Here is a 16719-nt window from a genome sequence, read left to right as displayed (position 1 = left end):
TGTGCCTCCCATCTTGCTGTTGCTTTTCCCTTTTAAGCTCCCATGAGGACCTGCAGCGCTGTGGTGGGAATTTCCCGTGCCTCTCCAGAATTCTCACCCTTTGGTTTGCTATGCAGTCATTTGCAAACACACCTCGTGTATGAAATGCTCTTCCACACACATTTTGTACTGATGCAAATGGCACAAGGTGCAGCTCCCAGAGCAGTGTCCCCCAGATTTTCTCTCACAGTTCAGGGCATGACACAGCCTGGGAGGAGACAGGAAAATCTGGATTGTGCCTGGCTTATGTGGAGAGCTGGTGCAGAGCAGAGCAGAGGGACTGAGGGATGCAGTTGCTCCACAGGGACTGCTCAGCACCAAGGTCAGAGGGAAGGACAAGTTTTCCATTCCAGGCAGAGCTCAGACCTGGCCCTTCCATGACACATGGTGGCAGAGCCAGCTCCTGGGTGCCAAACCCCCTGTGGCCTCGGCGCACCAGATGGATGCTCATGTTCCCGAAAGAGCAGCCATTACCTCGTCCGCCTCCCTCCCACTGAGGGAGTCAAATGCAGCTCCAAAATGTGCCATGCTGCAGAGCAGAGACTGCCTGCGACCCCACCTGTCCCCTCCACCAGCCATCACAGTGTGGCTGCCAGCCAGGACACCCCGTGTGTCAGACTCGGGGTAGGCTGGGACCAAAGGACAGTGAGCTGGGATGGGCAGGAGGCAGCAAGGGGCTGGCTGGAGAAACGGGAGAGCATGAAGGCTGCCAGCTGGGCTCAAAATCAGGAGAAAAGGAGGCTGCAGGGCACTGGGAACTGGGGACAGGGACAGCAGAGCCAGAGTGAAGGTCAGGCTATGCATACAGGCAGTTGGGGAGCATCCCTGGGGAAAAATACAGCCTGGGGTACCTCATGACTGCCTGTGATGATGGCTAGTGGGAACTGCCTAAATAGCTGCTCGTGAGCAGCAGCATCAGATTCCCATGCCCAGCTCCTCATCCCTGGGCATGGCAGTACCAGCTGTGCCTGGCTCTGGCACCAGGCTGACATCTCCCCCTCTCCTCAGCTGCAGGAGAGGCTGTGCCAGGGACACAAAGAGAGAGGGGCTGCTCTGAGCTGCCTTTGTGCCATGCAAGCTCTACCATGGCCAACAGCTGGAGACCACAGCCAACTTAGCTCGTTCCTCAGGAGCCTGCATGCAGGCATTTCGTTGAACATGTGTGGGGCACACACAGAGTCCCTGCACACATGCATGTGTCATTAGGGAGAACAAGCACATACTCATGCATGCAAGAAGCAGGAGCCCAAGCTCCAAAAACTTCATTTCATCATTTCCCACTGCTTGAGACATGCATGAGACATTTTTTGCTAGTGCATGCAAACAAATAAAGAAAATGACATCTCACAGACACAGACCTCAGCAAACACCTACATAAAACTGAAGGTCTCCTCCTGCCAAACACCCACACAGAGCTCTGTCACACACAGCAATACACTGTTGTCCCAACACACCCACATGGGAACATTGCAGTCAGCATTGACTGCTTCACAAACTTCTCAGCCCAAACCTATGTGGGGTTTATTCTGTGTGTGGAGACATCACCCACAGGCTCAGGCACTGCCAACCCATGTGAGCCAGGTAGTGGGAACATGGCAGACCTAGGCTGCACAGCCTACAGTAACCAAAGTGGTACAAACATCTGGTTATTTCCATATGAACATGGGTGCGCACACACACACACACACCCAAGCTGCCCAGGCCAGGATGCCCCTAGCTCCCTGTTTCCCATGGCACCACCTCTTTCCTGTCCCTAGCTTATCAGTTTTTCACAGTTTAACCAGAATCAGCAACTTCTGTCACCTGCTGCTACCTGGTGCGTCCCTTCCCACGCTGGCTAAGTCTGTTTGAACCCACAGATGTGTGATTAAACACGGCGAGCGTTAGTGGCGAAGCACTGCTGCGCGCTCCCCGTATGGCTGATGAGCGTGCAGCTGGAGCAGAGCTCCCTGGGGTACCCTGCTGCTCGCTCAACATGCACCAGGTCGGGGGGAGGAAGGTGTCGACATGGCAGGGAGGGTATTTAAGCATTAAGCCATTTCTTTTCCCTACAAGGATTCTGAAAACTGCAGCTTTTCCTGCCTAGGTACGTCTGGCTGAGCCTCTGACAGGGAGACTGGAAAGACTTTCCTTTGTAGAAAAGCTGGAGAGAACAGGGAAGTAGTGAATGTGAAGAAGAATGTAAGAGAGTGGAGAAAACTGTGCAGAATAGCAAAAGGAGCTGCTGTGTCTTCTCCCAGGCTTGCCACACAAAATTCAAGGGGCTTCCAGGGGAACCAAAGAGCAGAGAACATGGGGGTGACACAAGGAGTTTGTTCCCCATTGCCACATGATGATGCTGAGACCAGAGAAGAATACATCACCATATGTGTTTTCAAAGGGGAAACTTTGCTTCACAGGCTCCAGCACGTAGACCACCCTCTAGCTTCTCTCATTATGTGTTCCCTAGATCCTGGGGAGTTTGGTTTCCAGAAGACTCCCCTGGTTTATGTAGCCTGTCAACCAGAAGCAGTGAGACTGACCCCAATGTGATCTGTGCTGCAGGGGAGAGGAGTGAAGAGAAAGCTGCCTTGATCCAACACACTAGAAAAACCTTTGTTGGTGACTTGCCCAAACAGAGCATATCATGAGCTCAGAGCACCTGGTCCCTTTCCCAACCTCATCAGTGGGAAGCATTTTGGGACAGATTTAAGATGCATCAAGAGCCATCTGAGGATAGATCCCAGAAAAAAGGGACAGAGAGGTTTCACATTTGCCTCAAATAAATAACAACTCACCTATCTTGCAAGTCTAGTCCAACCTACAGAAACACAGGGGCACACTTGAGTAATGCAATAAAAATCCTCTCACAGTACAGGACTGACCCACTGTGTTCTCACTGCTCCCTGCCATGGTCCTGGCCAACAGACCCTACTCAGCTCCTCTACTTCCCTTCCTAACTGGACACAGCATCAGGGCAGCCTCCCAGTGCCACAGGTCTGGGATAACCACCTGGGTCAGGATGCTGTCTGCCTCATTCCTGATGGGAGTGACATGTGTCTTACATTCAGCATGCCAGCCACTGTTGCCCACAGCAGTTCCAGGGGTGTGAAGGGTGAATTACTATGAACATCCCTTTTTGGAATGTGCTCTCTTGCCTTTTTCCTGATGAAATCAGGGCTTTCCTTGGAGAGTGGACACAGCTACATGCTAGTGGGGCTGAGGAGCAGCATGGGACAGAGCAGCCTGCCAGGCTGAGGAGCTAGCACCGTCCATGCCAAGGGACATGGGCACCAGGTCTTGCTGCCTCTCTCATTACCTCTCTCAGCTCTGTCTTTCCCTGGAGGACCCCTTCAAGACACCCATGCATAGCACAACTCCATCTGCTCCCAGCACTGCAGCTGCTGACTCTTACTCCTCTGTCTCTTGCTTATTTTCCTGCAAACAGCCTGTATTTTTCCTGTCTTCACTTCTCATTGGGTATCTCCTATCAAGCTGCATCCAAACCCTGCCTCATTGCTTCTATCTCTTCTCTGCTTGCTCCAGGTCTTGCTGGCCTCACCACCAGGCTCCTTGCATCCCTGTGTCCTCATATAATGGGGAGCAAATTGGGTGCAATGCTCTTCTCAGAGCAGGCCCTGCACCATGGAAATGCTGAGGTGGCTGTTCTGCTGCACACAAAGGGTTAATGCATAGAGAGCAACTCAGAAGCCTATAGGACCATGGAGCATCATTCCTGGGGAATTAGTGCCACACAAATCGACATTGCGCTCTGCAGCTGGTTTCCTCTGTGCAATGCCTTGTGCCAACAATTACTGCAGGCAGGAAGAAGAAGATAAATGGATGAATGGGTGGTTCATGGGAGATCCCTGGATGGACGGATGGATGAAGGACAGCCCAGATGGGTGATAAGTCCAGTCAAGGTTCCGGTCTAAATTCTTAAATTCCTTATATTAATTTACTTTTCCCATCTGCTGTAGTGAAACCAAACACCCCCAACTTTTCCTTATTCCCACTTTCTGACATCAATTTGATGCCATTCTGTTGGTGCTTTGCTTGCCAGTCCCTTTCTTCACAGCATGAAGCACTGCAGCAAAGTAGCCAGGATTAACATCCTTCCCACAAGAGCATCATTCCCTCAGGGCCAGACACTGGATACTCCTGAGTCTGTATTTTCCCCTGTCCTACCTGTGACACTGTGTAGTCTGATCAGCCACCAAGACCTCTGCACTGATCTCTGCACCCTAGAAGTGTTCAAGGACAGATTAGATGAGGCTTTGGGCAACCTGGTCTAGTTGATGGCATTCCTGCCCTTGGCATGGGGCTTGTGACTAGATGAAGTTTAAGGTCCCTTCCAACCCAAACAATTCCATGGCTCTATGAAACAGGTATGAACATTCCAGGACTTTGGGAAACAGAGAAGGTTGCTAGTACCTGTCTTCCCCAAACACCGTGTGATTTGCACAGCATCAGAAAAGTCTGTAGACCTCTGTGTTGTGGAGGAAATTTTCCTTCACTGGTCAGCAGTATGGCTGCAGTTACCCAGGGACACAGTTCATGGGCACAAGACAGCAGCAATCTCCCTCTTTACTAGATTTCAACCCCTTGGCTCGGCCCACCTCACATCTGCTGCCTGTTGCAGGAGCCAACTGGTCAGAGGGCACGCAGAGATCCTGGGAGGGTGGTGCTTTGCATTCTGCAAGTAGTTTTGGGAAAAGCAACAAGGTGTTACTTGGAAGGAGTGAGTGGAGTCATAGCCTTATTTTCTTTGTGACATGAGAGACAACAGAACCAGTGATGCTGATGTCTTAGCAGGGAAGGGCAAAGGATAACCCTGCTCATGAGCTGTGCTCATCTGCAGCAAATGCTGATGGAGCTGGGTGACAAAATATTTTTGGACTGAATGTTTTTTTAAAGCACACCAAGCCCTTTGCAGAAACTTTTCACTTCAGTAGAACTCCCCTAGTTATTGTTTAATTTATGATTCTGCAAAGTCCTTGAGTCCAATTTGGGTCTTAGCAAGACCCAAAATAAAAAAAAACCCTATAACTAGGGGTTTCTTCTAATTTTTGGAAAGCCAAGCATATTTTACAAAATCTGGCTTTGAAAGTTGATTTTGGAAGAGAGGGAGGGCAGATTGCTTCCAGCCAATACTCCTCTGGAGTATTTACTCATTGATAGGAAAAAAAAAAAAGGAGAAAAATTGAAGTCATTGGGAGTTGCACACATACTTGGAAAGGCAGAAGGAAAATGTCAATGCTATGTCACAACTCTAGCTGGTTCAAGACAGCTCTTAAACAGAGATGTGAAAGGGCTGTTTGGGATCATGTACCCTCCATTCCATAAATTACAACTGAGTTGATGGGGGTAGAGCAATGCTGGACTGGTCAGCGGTTTTGGGAAGAGGTCCCAGATGGCTCCTATTTCATCCAAAGTGGGTCACCTGCCCCACCTCCTGTTCCCTCTCCATTTCAGACCTGGTGTTGTCTAGCAAAATCTTTGTGTGGTGGTGGGCACCTTGCTGTGACCCTTCGATCTCACCCCCTTGCCTTTCTGAGTCCTTCCTTCTGAGGAGACATTTGTGGGGTGGGTAGAGCTGGGGGGATGGAGTCAGCCACCCCCTTGTCCCACATCATTCAGGATCCCATGGCATTGACTCCCTGTGGGCCAAAAAAGCACTGGCACGATGCAACAGGGCAGGCTGTCCCGTGGGCTGTAAATCATGCCTGCACATTCCTTCAGTGGCATTTTGCTCAGGACACGTTCCCCCTCTTCAAAAAGTATAGCAGGCTTGCACCCCCCACCTCCCCACTCCTGCCCAACCAAGCTGCAGCAGTCCCCATCCCAGGGAACAATACTCAGCCCCTTCTTGTAATTTTTGAGCATGAAGAAGCATTAAATTGTAATCTACTTTCTTGGCACACTTTCTCCTTCCTTCCTTGTTCTTCTCCATCCCCAGTCTCCTCATCCTTCTGGGTCCATAAATCTTAATTGTGTCCGTGGCTTGGGTTTTCATTTCCCCCTTCTCTTGCTCTCTTTCAGTCTTGATCTTTCTTTTTTTTTACGATGCTAATTAATCATATTTAGGCCTGGTCCCAGCTGTTACCATAAGGAAACTCCCTTGCCAGCCCCCTCTCCCCACCCCCAGCCCAGATGCATGTCACTTTTGGATAAATCCAACCAGTTGGGGGAATTCTTTGATTGCCCAGCAGCAGAGGCACCGGGTGATCTGTCACGCTCCCCGTGCCACCTCTGTGACGCAACATTTGCAGCACTGCTCCCCCGGGCATGGCCCACCCTACCACCATCTCTAAGGAGTTCCTGCTCCAGAGGAAGAGTCTCTCTGTTCAAAGACATGCTGAGGGGTTTTTACAAGAAGCAGGACCTGTCAGCCCAACCTTATGTGGATGTGATTGAGGGGCTCCTGTGTCCAAGGCCTCATCCTGCCTGGAAGGGATGCAGAGGGGAGAGACAGGGCTCATTGGGAAAGCATATGGGGGCAATCTTGGCAGAGTTTCTGAGAGGTCCAAATGTAAGGTCAGGCCCTGCAATCAGTCTTCCCCTGTTCTTCCATTCCCTCCCTTCTCCGTGGCTGGCGCTGCTCCCTTGGAGCAGGAGCAGTGCTTGTATCAGCTGACAGGGCTGGCACATCTCTGTGCCACATGGCATCCATCTCCAGAGCTGACCTTGTATCTGACACTCCTGGGACACATGCAGGGAGGTGGCTCAGTGTGCTCATGCTCTCCAGAGCCTGCTGCCAATGGATATTCAGTATCAAAAAAAAAAAAAAAAAAAAGATTCCCCTCAGTGTGCTACTTAGGATGGTTGGGAATCCTTGCTTTGGAAAGACAGAGGGCTGAAATAACAGAGGTGGGAAGGATCAGGCATGCCATAACATGAAGGATGCACAAAGGTCCCTGAGAAGGGGCAAGGAGGAAAGGAGGGATGCGGCAGAGCCCAAGGGTGCAGGGAGAGCCCAAGGATACAGTGAGAGAAAAGGGTGCCTGGGCAGCAGTGGCAGAGCTGGCACTGGGGAGCTTTGGGAGAGATGCAGAAGCCATGGAGGGCACCAGCAAAGGGGACAGGGTTGGACATCAAAGGCCTGGACTATGTACCCCAGCTGATGTGTGAGTGTGACTAAGGCATGGATTCAACTGGCTTCCAGCCATGGCCAGCTGGCACTGGCTCCCAGAACTTCCATAAATGCTTGCCTCTAGCGCCCAGTGCTTTGTTACTCCCCAGCAATGCACCAACCTGTCACACCAATAATCACATGGGCCAGCAATGTGAAAAGCCCATGAGCTTGCCCCTCTTGCCCCTTATGCCAGGTGTGTTCCCCAACACACATTTCAGCTCCTTGTTCAGGATGTTCATAGGTCCCAGGTGGCTTCCAACCATTGCCTGAAAGGTGTATCCCATTTCTTAATGCTCCTGGTTCTCTGGAAGCTGTCTTGAAGCTCCTTCTTTGCCTCCCTTCCCTGACGCCTGTCCCTCTAAATTATACCCTTTCAGTCCCCCGTGACTGGCTCCTAGTGCTAATACCCCTCAGATATTTGCAAGCTATCATCGTGTCCTCACTGTGCCATCATTAGGTTAAGCTCTTGCAGTTAACTCCTTCAAAAGTTCCTTGTAAATCTTTCCCTTCACACCTCTGCTTCTTTTCATAGCTTTTTCTGAATGTCTTCCAATCATGCCAATGGCTTTCAGGTCATAGGCCTGGAAATGACCCTTAGAACTCTACTTGGGCTGAAGGCAAAGCTGCAAAGGGGTTTTCTAGGCTGAGCCTTCCCTCTGTGCATCTGTGCTCAGTCCCAAATCATATCAGCACCTTTCCCATGGCAATCTCATCTTTACTGGCTACTCATGGCTGTGCCTGTGTTCCAATACCTGCTGAACCAATGTAGACTGGGAAAAAAAGGTAGCAACTTTCCATTCTGCTTATTATTGTTTGGAAGAAAGCCAGACTGTTTTCCTTTAATCTCATAAAGGAGGAGGTGGCAACTCACATGAAAAGTGGAGCAGGTGAAAATGGATCAGGATTCTTTCCCCCAGTGAGAAGCCAAGCCACCAATGGGTATTTGAAGTTTGGGGCTGCAATGAACCTGATGGGTCCATCTGTTACTTTTCCCTTTGCAGATCAGCTGTGTTTTCCCGAGCTGACCTTCATCTGCTATTTCAAACCCCAGGTCACAGTTCTCATGGGCTTCATCCAGCTCCCACTGGGAATGAAACTGGGTGCTAAATATTTTGGTGTCATTTCACTATCTGTTTCTGACTTTACTACCACCTGCAGGCTTCAGGAATGAAGCAGCCTCTTCCCAGATCATTAACAGGGAGCTTAATTAAAAGCTGTCATAACACCAGGCATCATTGCTGGAAAAGGGTAGTCCACTTTGCAGATGGGTGATGGGGTCACGCTGTTCTCATTTTCCCATCAAGAACATGCTTTTTTTATCACTGACTCCAGGACTCATTGTGACTCCAACTCATTTTAACAACTGTACCTCCTGTAACCTTTTCTGCCCTTGCTAAAGTTTTGACCAGTTTTTAAAATTGAAAATACCCTTTTGAAATGAAGAATGCAGGACTGATTAAACAAAATATTGCAGGTTGTTTCTGTCCCTTCACTATCTCCTCTGGAGTATTTACCATGGTGAGGTATTTGGGGGTTTTAAAGCAATATTATCATTAGCAGGTTTGGGGAAGGGATTAAGTGGTTTCCTAATATCCACAAAAAAACTTCCTTAGATTTAGATGTCACAACAGACAGAAATGTCAAGCACAGCCAGGCCAGAAAGTTCCATATGTTTTGAAAAAAAAGGGCTCAAAGCAGGCTTTGTTCTTGTCTGAGGCTATTTGGTTTCCAAAAGCACTTCCTCACAGTAACCCTACATCCAGAAAATTCCCTCTAGAAAAGTGAGGTGAGAATAATCAGTGGTTACTCTTGGTTTGTCTTCACTTTGTTTCACTAGGAACAAAAACTGTTGACAGGGCCATGTGCAAGATATTTTGGGTTTTACCTGACTGCTTCGCCTTCCCTGCTCCATGCTAGGCACCCTCTGTGGATTTTCATACCCCATTTTCCTGGGATTTTGCAGTCTGTGAGAGCAGCCACATCCCTGTCCCCACTGACAAGAGATGAGCCTCTGTTCATGTGCACCCTAATCCTATCCAACCCTCTGCATCCTGTGAGTGGGTAAAAGTCTTCGCAGAGATTGGTTTATGTCCCGCCCCTTGCTGTTTTCAAAGCTAAGCCCCACTGGGATCCCAACTCATGAAGATATTGAAGCACACACTCAAACCATGACCACATGAGCTCTGCCACTGCTCCCAGAGGACTTCAAAGGGTTGGGCCCACGTGCTTAAAACTGAACAGGTGTTAAATAAGCTGCTGGATCAGGGCATCAGTCATCAGCAAGGCAGGGGGCACTGGATATATCTTGCGATAATAGACCACTTTGCTACATTTACACAGGCCTTTGCAACAGCCAATAAATCAGGCAAAACAGCTGCTACTAAACTATGCAGAGACTTTGCCCTTCGACGCAAATTCTCTGGAATGATCAGCCGTGATCTGGGCAGGGGAATTTGAAGCTGGGCTCCTGCACACCCTGTAGCCAGAGTAGGGATGGTCAGGACAGCCCACCCTGCAACCCCACAGACTAAAGAGCAGCTGGAGAACAGGACCTGTGGACCCATGCACCCAGCCAGCTGGACTAAACACTGTGCCACTCTGTTAAACCAGGCAGCATAATCAGAATTGACTCTAAAACATTTTGGGATCTGCCGAGCATGAGGACTGCAGGAATTTGAGGCATGGGTCCTCAGTCTGGCTCCACTGGCTGCTCCTCAGATCCTGTGATTTCAGCCATTCACTCAGTTCTCTGCTTTGCTAAATGATCCTCTCCAATTCAACCAGCGATTTACTGGGCACAGTTCCCCAGGGTGTGTTCTCTTTGGGCTTTATCACCTGCGGCTATGAAGCAAAAGCGAAAGAAACCCCCAGCAGTCAGCGAGACCCCAGGGACACACTGTTGTAGAAACAGCAAGAAACAGCTTCTGGAGCAAGTAGCAATGGATGAAAAAGGCAGAGTGAGAAAAGCCTGAGTACAGCCTAAACGGAAAGAAGAAAAGAGGACAGAGACTCAGTTTGAGGGGAAACCCCAAATGAGATGAGTCTACAAGCTCCTCAGAGCCCACCTTGGGCATAAGGGCTACTGCTGCTCTCCATCCTGATCCCAAAGGCTCCTTCCTGCTAATGGAGAGCAGTACTGGACTCACTGCTTTCAACCTGGGCAAGTATGTCCAAGCAGGAGAGGGCAGCTGAGAGAAGGTTATTTGTGCCTTTTGCAACCTCAACCCAAGGATGCAGAATGCCTTCCAGAAAGCTCCTTCTGGCCTTTGTCTTTTTCCCTGCTGCTGATCTGCCTCTGTCTTCATCCCTCCCAAAAAAAAACCCCAACAATCCCTGACTCATTCTTGCTCCTCCTGCAAAAAATTGTACAGCAGGGGGATTTTGCTCCACTGCTCGTGCATTCTTTCACAACCATGGGTTAGAACAAAGTTTTGCTCCCAGAGATGAGTCTTGCTGCTGTGGCAGGGTCTAGTTGGGAATACAGCTCTGTAGGCTTAGTGCTGTTTGTTGAAAGTCATAACCTACAAATGGTTATTATCTCACTGTGCAGACTCTACAGGATATAGATAAACACTGGGGCTTGTTGATAGTCCAGGCAAAGTGGCAGGAATATCACTACACCTAAAGCCATTGTTTTCCATTTGTCTGCACTGAGCTCAAAGTTTCCGCAGCACAAAGCCAAACCTGGAGGTACAACTGGCCGAGAAGACCAGGTAGTGGGCTGCCAAGAGAAGGGAAGGTGGCTGACTGGCCACAATGAATATTAAAGGGCTTGTTTGTCTAACATTTACAGCTGATATGTCCAATATATTCATTTTAGTGTGACGCCCTAGAAAACTATTTGGGAATTTGGCATCTACCATCTATCTGAGTCGTCTCTGAGCCTTATTTTTCCATGTTTCAGGTAGACTGATATATCTGTCCTCCATTTTTAAATGTGGTCTGGTCAAAACACCTAGTCCCATTTTTCTCTTTCCAGTAATCCCTTCATGAGCAGCCAGTTGTCACCCCTTTTCCTGTCCATTCCCATACAGCATCTCCCTCTCCAAAGTCACAGGTCCATCTTTTCTACGTGTCTGTCTGTCCAAGGGAATAAAGGACAGTGAGTTTGGTTAGGATGGAATCAGATGGCAAAACCCAATGGCACCTTGTCCAGCTGCCTGTTCTTACAGAAGGGAAAAATTGAAATGGGGCAGGAAGCCCCATGAGACAATTTGGAAAGAAAAGCACACAAGACCAAAATTTGGGGAAGATAAAAGGTGATAAATGTCCATCTCTTCACCAAACTTTTCTTCTTAGCCTCTTGCTGAACCCAATTACCCTAACTAAAATGAATGTTCTGTCATATGACAGACTTTTCTCTTTGATTAAGGACTTCCAGGCTTCTTGCAGGTGATGCACTACATAACTCATTGTAAAGATGGCTGCATTTTATAACCAATGAGTTGCGTGGAGGTAGGGGCTTTTTTTGCCTGTCTCCCCGCTCTTCCCTGTTTCCTTGCTCTCCAGTACAGACCAAACTGGGTTTAACTAGGCCTGAATAATTTAATAGAGTCATTATGCTCCTGTGTTTTTCCCTTACTGTCAACTGTAAAATCCATACAGTAGCTTCGGGAAATGGGGCTAATTTGAATTGATAATAGGAGACTCTGGAAAAAGTCATCTATTGCCGTGCAATGGTGGAGCAGATGCATGCTAAATCTTGTATAATGAAAGAATATGCTGGTGTCAATTATGTAAGAAAACGACTTTACAGTGGTTTGAGGCAATGGGTTAGCATTCTGCTTGATATTATCACATAAAGAAACACCCATCAAAACTTCTCATAAATATGGAACGGCAAGTAAGATTACATTATAAATTTGAATGTTATGAATGTGTATGAGAGAGACAGATCGAAGCAGGATACCCACCTCTCATAACTGGAAGTACAAAAGAGCCATATTTCAACATTTACACAACACTGTCGTCAGGAGAGCGGACCAGGAGAGAAACCAGGACTGTGTCCCTCCCCTACCTGCCTCAGAGCCACTGTCACAACATTTGCTGAGGAAAAAACAACTACTGGGCATCTTCTCAGTCATGTGCCTGCATGAAACAGCTGTCATCAGGCAGGGTGCCTGGGAAGGTGATGCTGCTGCTGCAGGTGTAGGGGTGGCTTTCGCTTCAAGAGATGTTTGCACAAGGATCTAAACTTCATGGCAGTCATGAGCTCAGGGGAAGCACTGCTCTCAGCTTTTGAGGTTTGCTACTGCCAGGGAACTTGTTGTTTGGAAAGCAGTGTTATGGATACCAATTACAGTTCCAGTTGCCATCAGCCAAAATCAGTGTCACTGCCCAGACAGGAGACGACAGCAAATGGCTGAGCATGTATTGAACTGCAAAAGGCTGCAGTAGTTTCTGTTAAGCAGGTCACTGGGGAAGGGTCTGCTCCCCTGAGGAGAGAGCGGTATCAGCTCAGGTCATGGTGGTGTGGAGTGAGACAAAAAGGATTAGCCAGTATCAGAGGGGATTTGCTTCAGAGCAGATTCCCAGCACATGCTGGAGGGAGGAGGTACTTGGGGTGAGGGAATTCCAGGGCACAGAATCAATGAACCACATAACTAAATTCAATTTGTCATAAAACATGAGCTGCACTGGGCATAGAGGAGAAAAGGGAAGTCTGGCCCAAGCAGATAGCGGGGACTGGAGGAGCTCCATGGCCAGTCACACAGTTCACATCTAGCCTGGGGCAAAGTAGGTCACCCAGTGCAAACCTGCTGAGCTTGCACTGCCCACTTCAAATCCCCTTGAGACCCCAACAACGCCTGAGCCACTGACGTCACAGGGCCCCAAGCAGAGCTGTCGGTTATCCCTGCTCTGGGACTGGACAGAAACTGGACCAAATCCAGGTTCCTTGTGCCCAGCTGATGGCTGAAACCTGTCAGTTTGTTGTCCCTGGGCTCCAGCTGGCTGGCTGCAGCCTGAACACATCAGGCTCCATCAGCATGGTGCATTCGAGCTCCCAACACAAATGGGAGGCATGTGTGATACATCAATTTGCAGCCATTCCCTCATGCTCTCACAGATGTTGCTGCCCTCCGAAACCCGAGACAGCTGAACACATCATGCATCCAGCCCAGAGCCATCCCGATCCACCAAAAGCATTTAGACACCACTGCATCAGCACAGAGGGACATCTGCAGGCAGGGTTTAGGCTGTGGCACTTTGGGAGCAAATATACAGCCACTCAGCTGCTGTGCTGCAAAGGGGCATCTTTGGGTCTAGGGCCAGTCAGGGGGTCAGGGCTACGGCATCTGACCTTGGCCTACAGCCCTTCGGTTATCCCTCACTCTCCCTTGCTGGCTGCCCTGCCCTTCTGCTAGATGTTACTGTTCTTGGAGCAGAGAGGGCAGAAGAGAACATGGCCTTTACTGCTACCCCCAATCATGAATCTGCAAATTCATCTTCAGCAGTGGGTTATGCTGACCACCCCAGGGCTGGTCTCTCCAGCAGAGGCAGGGAGGGAGGCAGGGATAATGTTGCTGTGGCTCACTCAACCCAAGTTTAACTGTGCTAAATCACCTCAGTGTGGTCTTGCTAGCACAGAGAGTGGCACAGCTTAAGTTATGGCTTGGATGGGTTGGACTCCATGTGGAAAACCAAACATTTATCTGCCCTTTGGGGCTTGGAGATGGAGTGCATCCCAGTAGAGAAGCTGGTCCATCTGGTTAAGAAAGGGGGGCTCCCAGTGGCATCATCTCCACTGAGAGAGAGAAGCCAAAGAAAGGTGCCTCTCACCAGCCATACCTGACTTGCATATAAAACATTGCTGGAGCTGGGGAGTAATGTCTTGAGAACATCCAGTACTGCAGCTCCTTCATGGACTGAGCAGGCTCTGTCTTGCACAAACATTGACTTTGGCCCACTCTGGCCCTGTGGGATGCCTGTTCCAGCCTCTCTTTGCTGGCTACAAATCTGCTGCTAATTTCCAGCCTACATTTTCTTTCCTTGTGCTTTAGCCCTGTTTGCTCCAGTGCCAGTGTCCTCTTTTAGCTTCAGTGGCTCTTCCCTGCTGTTAGGCCTGTTGACGTATTTATGGACAGCAATCAGATCCCCTCTCAGCGGGTGTCATGCTGGGTTAAACAAGCCAAGCTCTCTCAGCCTCCCCTTTCCAGAAGTGATAAGGACATCCTGCACTGGAGCAGTGCAGCTGCTTTGCTTCTGCAGCCAGGTGGGAGCACATCTGGGTTGGATTCATACCCCTCCAGCCCCTATGCCTGGCTTGCTGCCTTTGCCTTGCCAGGAGTGGGGATAGATGCTGTGCCTCCTTGCCTGTTCTCTCCAGAACAGAAATGGATGTCCAGCAGTCACCCTAAACAAGACAGGCACTTCCAAGGTCTTCTGTAGGGACAGTCTGAACCTTTGTTTACTCCTGGGGAATATTAGTAGGAAAATAGGTAAAAACTGGATAAGCTAGAGTCTGTCCACCCAACAGGTGTGAGGAGGATCCCTTCTCTAGCTTTGTGGAGGAGCTTCTTGTCGTGCTTGACTTTCATATTTTCCCTGTTTTTCCCCTTGTTTTTTTGAAAAGACCTAGGCAACACCCTGATTGAGGTCAAATGAGCCAATCAATGTGTTTCATCTCAAATGTTAAGTTTTTTGGTGTTTTCCATTACTGAAAGGCTTCTTGGTAAATTATTTGGGACAACTATCTATCTGTTACGGTTTCTTTCTTCTTAGAAATAAGATTGTTTTCCACCTTCATAAGATCATTCTTTAGACTTGTCAGTAAAGTCTTACAAGACTAATAAAACAATGTTTTTAAACACACGATTTCTATGCCTACTGAAAGAAGGCTTCCTCCTGACACTTTGATCCCCTGAACTTTAAGGAAAAGGACAGAGTGGTGCCTAATTTTACCAGGATGTTCATTTGGAAGAAAATACAAAGGAAACATTTGGTCAATGTTTAAAGACCTCACTTCCATATTTTCAAAAACTACTATGTTTAGACACAGCTTTTTTGTCTTAACATTTTAGCAGTATGATGCTTTTAAACCTTGACATTAAAATGAAATTAATTAATCTGATCTGAAAGGAGTGCTCCTTGAGGACCTTCCTTTGCAGATAATTTTGAGATCAGTGAAAGGAGAGAGGGAACAAGATGGACATTTCTAATTAAGTGTTGAACATCTGGAACTCTCAGCATTCTTTCTTCCCTCTGGATTTTGCAAACTTCTGCACTTTGCAGAGCTCCGTCCAGCTCTTTATTGTGCCCGATGCTATAGAAGCATTTAAAAATGGTAGCCTCGATGTCAGCTCAAATCCCAGAGCTTCAGTTCTTACGTAGCCAAATGTTTTCCATTTATAAGCATGGATTTTCCCCTCCAAAGCTGTTTCTTGCCATATCTTTGTGCAGCATCCATTGCACTTTAGTCTAACACCCCTAGTTTCCTCCAAACATGTCCTTGCTCAGTCCTAGACCTCTTGTATAGTCCACCAACAATTCCTTGGCTGTAAACTACAAACACCTTGCCTAAGCAGAACAGTGGTTTATTAATTTTTATCTTTTAATTTGCTGAAGCTAAAGTGTTCAGTGGGCGACTTTAGATATATTTCCTATTTTATTAAAAAAAAATAAAGTCGAAACATTTTTTAAAGAGTTTACAGGCTCTACAATGAAAAATTAAATGTTTTCTGCCTAAAAGGAACTTTTACATTTACACCATAAAATAGTTTGATGAGGTGTTGGAAACTGAAAGCCAGTGGTTCAAACTGGCACAATTCATCCAGGTTTCTGACCAGAGAGTTCAGGGAGTGAGAGAGGGGCTGCTGTGTCTCCTGGTGGGTGTTGTTCTGACTCAGGGATGGGATATTTCTCAGGAAAAAAAAAAACCTAAGACTTTCTAATCTTAATTCCAGCCACATTTCAAGGCCTCAGACTGTAAAACTCATAAAGATATAGAACTTTATCCTAACTTTGTCTCTGTCCCAGCTGGACAGGCCTAGCCTAAAACACCAGAGTGAGAATGCACAGCCAGCTGGTTTCCTTGCAGTCTTTTGCCTCTTTTGCCTTGGTTTTTAAGCTAAGAATGGGAGAACAACCTCCCCAGCCGGCTGGAGAGCTCTCCTGGGGGTTTGATGGCAGGGTCCAGTGTGTGTGCAGGATGGATCCTGCGCTGCCTGCAGTCCCTGGGAGCTTTGCCCACATGCTGTTCTCATCTACAGGGGGTTATTTATAGCCGCTGATGCCAGGAATTCGGCAGGGACGCTGACGGGGAGGATAACAAGTTTCTCTTTAGGAGGAATGTTCCACCCCGGCCGGAGGAGCAAAGAACAATAAAAGATGATTGATTTCCTCGCAGCCGCCTCGGAGCACGGTGCTATACCCACACCAAGCATCCCAATGTGCAGGGTTCCCTTTCCCTAGCTGATATGTTCTGTGTCTAGCTGCAGGATAGCACCAGTGGGCAGTCAGAGACCAGAGTGTGATATCCATGTTGGCTCACCAAACTGGACATCTCCCATCATCTTCACCTGAGATGAGTGAGAAGAGGAGGGAGGGGAGGGAGGGCTTGTAAGACT

This window comes from Vidua chalybeata, chromosome 8, assembly GCF_026979565.1.
Source record: "Vidua chalybeata isolate OUT-0048 chromosome 8, bVidCha1 merged haplotype, whole genome shotgun sequence".
In the NCBI taxonomy this organism is placed as follows: domain Eukaryota; kingdom Metazoa; phylum Chordata; class Aves; order Passeriformes; family Viduidae; genus Vidua; species Vidua chalybeata.
This window is presented reverse-complemented; position numbering follows the sequence as displayed.